Consider the following 5,845-nt stretch of genomic DNA (forward strand, 5'->3'; position numbering starts at 1 on the left):
CATGATTTAAAAAAAAATCTCATCAAAATGGGTATAGAGGGAACAAATCTCAACATGATAAAGCCATTTTATAACAAAACCACAGCCAACATAACACACAGTGGGAAAATCTGAAAGCTTTCCAGTTTGATTTGACAAGAATGACCCCTCACCACTTCCATTTAATATAGTTTTGGGAGTCCTAGCCACAGAAGTCAGACAAGAAACAAAATTACAAGCCATGCAAACTGGAGGAAAGAGTAAAACTGTCACTTTTGTAGATAATATGTAATATTTTATATTGTGTAAAAATCCTTCTTCCAAAAAAAAGCCCAAAAAACTATTAGAACTATTAAGTGAATTCAGCAAAATTGCAGAATACAAGATTAATATACAGAAATCTGCTGGATATATGTACACTAGTAATGAAATATCAGAAAGAGAAAGTAAATAGTCCTATTTAAAGTCACATCGAAAAACCTAAAGTATCTAGAAATAAATTCTATCAAGGACTTGAAAGATCTGTACTCTGAAAACTATTAAACACCAATGAAGGAAACTGAAAATGATGTAAAGAAATGGAAAGAATGTAGCCCATGCTCTTGAGTTGGAAGAATTAATGCTATTAAAATTGCCATGGTATCCAAAGAGCTATGCATACTTAATGCAATCACTATCAAAATGCCCATGACCTTTTTACAGAACTAGTACAAATAACCATAAAATTTATATGGATCCACAAAACACCCATAAGTGGCAAAGCAATTTTTGAGAAAAAGAACAAAGCTGGAGGTATCTCACTCCCAGACTTCAGATTGTACTGTAAAGGTACAGTAATCAAAGTAGCAGATATTGGCACAAAAATAGACACACAAATCAATGGAATAGAATAGAGAACTCAAAACAAACCCACACAGTTAACAGTTAGTTAACCAATTACAAAAAGGGTAAGAGAAATATCAATCACCTCAGATATGCAGATGGCACCACCCTTATGGCAGAAAGTGAAGAGGAACTAAAAAGCCTCTTAATGAAAGTGAAAGAGGAGAGTGAAAAAGTTGGTTTAAAGCTCAACATTCAGAAAACTAAGATCATGGCATCTGATCCCATCACTTCATGGCAAAATAGGTGGGAAAACAGTGGAAACAGTGTCAGACTTTACTTTTTGGGTCTCCAAAATCACCACAGATGGTGATTGCAGCTATGAAATTAAAAGACGCTTACTCTTTGGAAGGAAAGTTATGACCAACCTAGATAGCATATTCAAAAGCAGAGACATTACTTTGCCAACAAAGGTCTGTCTAGTCAAGGCTATGGTTTTTCCAGTGGTCATGTATGGATGTGAGAGTTGGACTGTGAAGAAAGCTGAGCACCAAAGAATTGATTTTGAACTGTGGTGTTGGAGAAGACTCTTGAGAGTCCCTTGGAATGCAAGGAGATCCAACCAGTCCATTCTAAAGGAGATCAACCCTGGGTGTTCTTTGGAAAGAATGATGCTAAAGCTGAAATTCCAGTACTTTGGCCACCCATGTGAAGAGTTGACTCATTGGAAAAGACCCTGATGCTGGGAGGGATTGGGAGCAGGAGGAGAAGGGGACGACAAAGGATGAGATGGCTGGATAGCATCACCGACTCGATGGACGTGAGTCTGGGTGAACTCCGGGAGTTGGTGATGGACAGGGAGGCCTGGCGTGCTGCGATTCATGGGGTCGCAAAGAGTTGGACACAAGTGAGCGACTGAACTGAACTGAAGAATATACATTGAGAAAAGGACAATCTTTTCAAGCAGTGGTGGTAGAAAAACTGGACAACACATATAAAACAATGAAATTAAAACATTCTCTCATACCGCATACTAAAATAAACTCAAAGAAAGTTAAACATTAGACCTGAAATTATAAATTTCTAGAAGAGACCATAAGTGAAGAAGTCTTTAACATAAGTTGTAGCAATATTTTCTTAGATCAGTCTTCCAAGGGAAAATAAAAGCAAAAACAAACAAATGGGGTCTAATTAAACTTACAAGCTTTGCAATGAAATAATAACCCACAGACTGGGAGAAAATTTTTGCAAGCAATGTGACCAACAAGGGATTAATTCTCAAAATATAGAAAAAGCTTATGTAACTCAACAACAACAGCAACAAACCCATAAACAAGCAAATTTGAAAAATGGTCAGAAGACCTAAACAGACATTTCTCCAAAGAAGACATACAGGTGGTCAGCAGGCACATGAAAAGATGGTCAGCATCATTAACTAATAGAAAAATGCAAATTAAAGCTACAATGAGATATCATCTCACACCCATCAAAATGGCTATCATCAAAAAGTCTACAAATAAAGAATGTAGAGGATGTGGAGAAAAGGGAACCCTCCTACACCATTGCTGAAAATGTAAATTGTTGCAGTGATTATGCAAAACAGAAGTTACTTAGAAAACTGAAAATAGACCTAGCATATGATTCAGCAGTTACATTCCTGGGCATTTATCCAATAAAGACAAAAGCCCTAGTTAAAAAAGATACCTCCGCTCCAATGTTCCTGGTAGCACTATTTACAATAACCAAGACCTGGAAGCCATCTAAGTGCATATTGACATATGAATGGATAAAGAAGATACATATCTACATGAAATATTAATCAGCAACAAAAAAATGAAATAATCCTATTTGCAGTGACAAAGATGGATCTAGAGATTATCATACTAAGTGAAGTAAGTCAGAGAAAGACAAATACTATAGGAGATCACTTATATGTGGAATCTAAAAAACAGTAAAAATGAACTTATTTACAAAATAGAAACAGACTCACAGACATAGAAAACAAGCTTATGATTACCGAAGAGGAAGAGGGGGAGGGATAAATGAGAGTATGAGATTGACAGATACACACTACCATTTATAAAATAGGTAAATAACAAGGATTTATTGTATAGTGTAGGCAACAGTATTCAGTACCTTGTAATAAACTATAATGGAAAAGAACTACAAAAAAAGAATATAAAGTGTATGAATATATATGTGTATATATCCAACCACCAAATCATTGGATTATATATACCTGAAACTAACACAATTTTGTCAATCAAACATACTCAGTTAAAAAGAACGTTTTTCTTTTGATCCATAAAAAAGAAATTGTGTACTTTTTAATTTATCAATAAAGCTCTAGGCCACAACTTCTTTGTTGATACAAATTAGAATTTTTGTTAAAACATTGCTTTGATTCCCAAATATCACTTAAAAATTGTAAATATAAAACAGATTGTATCAAAAAGTGCACTTTTATTATATTTAAATAAGAATATATTGGTGTTTTAAATTAATATTTATTCAAAATATTGAGAGTCTAGCAATTCAAAATAAATAGCTTTCAAGTTAAAAAATGTTTTCCACAACAAGGGAAACCACTGAAAATAAGAAAAGACAATGCATGGAACTGGAGGAAATGCATGCCAGTGCTGTGGCCAACAAGGGCCTCTGGTTCCTGCCTTTTCTAAATCCAGCTTGTAAATCTGGAAGTTCTTGGTTCATGCGCTGTTGAAGCTCTCTGCAGGTCATGGGGTTGCACAGAGTCAGACGGGACTTAGAAACTGAAGAACAGCAACAACAGTTGAGTGCAGCATCATCTTCTAGGATTTGAAACAGCTCAGCTAGAATTCTATCTCCTCCACTAGCTTTGTTCATAGTAATGCTTCCTAAGGCCACTCTAGGATGCCTTTCTCTAGGTGAGTGATCACACCATCATGATTACACAGGTCATTAATACCATTTTAAATAGTCCTTCTGTGTATTCTTTCCACTTCTTAATCTCTTCTGCTTCTGTTGGGTCCTTACTGTTTCTATCTTCTGTCTTGCCCATCCTTGGCTGAAATAGTCCCTTGCTATCTCCAATTTTCTTGAAGAGATCTCTAGTCTTTCCTATTCTATTGTTTTCCTCCATTGTTTTGCATTGTTCACTTAGGAAGGCTTTCTTATCTCTCCTCGCAGTTTCCTGGAACTCTGCATTCAGATGACTCTCTTTCCCTTTCTCTCTTGCCTTTCACTTCCCTCCTCAGCTACTTGTAAAGCCTTCTCAGACACCACTTTGCCTTCTTGAATTTTTCTTTGGGATGGTTTTGATGATCACCTCTGTCCGTAGTTTTTCAGGCCCTCTATCTACTGGATATAAACCCTTGAATCTGTTTGTCACCTTCCCTGTATAATCATAAAGGATTTGATTTAAGTCTTACCTGAATGGCCTTGTGGTTTTTAGTACTTTCTTCAGTTTAAGTCTGAATGTTGAAGTGAGGAGCTCATGATCTGTTACAACCAATGCCAGGTCTTGTTTTTGCTGACTGTGTAGAGCTTCTCCATCTTCTGCTGCAAAGGACATAATCAATCTGATTTTGGTATTGACCATCTGGTTATCTCCATGTGTAGAGTAGTCTCTTGTGTTGTTGGAAAAGGTGTTTGCTATGACCAATGCATTCTTTTGACAAAACTCATTAGTCTTTACCCTGCTTCATTTTGTACTCCAAGACCAAACTTGCCTGTTACTCCAGGTATCTCTTCACTTCCTACTTTCACTTTTCAATCCCTCATGATGAAAAGGATATATATATATATGTGTGTGTGTGTGTGTGTGTGTGTGTGTGTGTGTGTGTTTAATAGTTCTAGAAGTTCTTGTAAGTATTCATAGAACTGTTCATCTTCAGCTTCTTTAGCATAGTGGTTGGGGCATAGACTTGGATTATTGTGATACTCAATGGTTTGCCTTGGAAACAAACTGAGATAATTCTGTTATTTTTGAGGTTTCACCAAAGTACTTCATTTCAGACTGGCTTTTTGTTTGTTTGTTTGTTTTTACTATGAGGGCTGCTCCATTTCTTAAGGCATTCTTACCTGCAGTAGTAGATATAATGGTCATCTGAATTAATACTTTGGCCACCTGATGTGAAGAACCGACACACTGGAAAAGACCCTGATGCTGGGAAAGAGTGAGGGCAAGAGGAGAAGGGGCCAACAGAGGAAGAGATGGTTGGATGGCATCACTGATTCAATGGACAGAGTTTGAGTAAACTCAGGGAGACAGGGAAGGGCAGGGAAGCCTGGGATGGATGCTGCAGTCCATGGGATCGCAAAGAGTTGGACATGACTGAGCGACTGAACAACAAAGTGAAGAGCTAATTCCTGGAGTCCACTTCACTTTTTTAATTACAAAGTATTACCCCATCCCCCAGTATTTATGTCAAATTGCAGCCCCAGAGATCATGCCATGGATGATTTTGTGCATCAGCAAAAACAATTCCTGCAAATTGTATAAATCCACTCATGGTCTCCCTCAGCAAGCAGAGCTGGATCCCCACAGACACTTCAATCACATGTTCCCTGGTTAGGTGAGATAATAAGGTTTGTAGCCATCACAGGGGGTTTGTCCCCTGAGAGTTCCACGACTACATAACTCCCTTCTGGTTTCCACATGACTCCAACTGTCATCAGAGCAGAGTGCAGTTGAAAAGTCAGAGTTATTTTGACCATTTATTTTTTTTTCATCTGTTAATAATCATCTAGTAGCAACAATGACCTTCCCCCAAACTGTGATATTGCTAAGAACATTCAACAATGTCCAGGGAAAACAACCCAAAATAATTGTCATGATGACTGTGATTGTGATGGTCACCTTTACCAAGTATGAGGTATTTTTGGACTTTATTTTCTTATCATAGCAAGAGTCTTAAGTGAGGGTGTAACTTTCTATTATTTCCATCTTATAGATGAAGATATTGAAGTTCAAAGAGTTCTTATCCAAGAAGAGTGACCAGCAGATCAAAGAGTAGAATTTCAGGAAACTGATTCCAATAGCATTTTTTCCCTTCAGTTTCTT

The sequence above is a fragment of the Bos mutus genome, chromosome 15, assembly GCF_027580195.1.
Source record: "Bos mutus isolate GX-2022 chromosome 15, NWIPB_WYAK_1.1, whole genome shotgun sequence".
NCBI lineage: Eukaryota > Metazoa > Chordata > Mammalia > Artiodactyla > Bovidae > Bos > Bos mutus.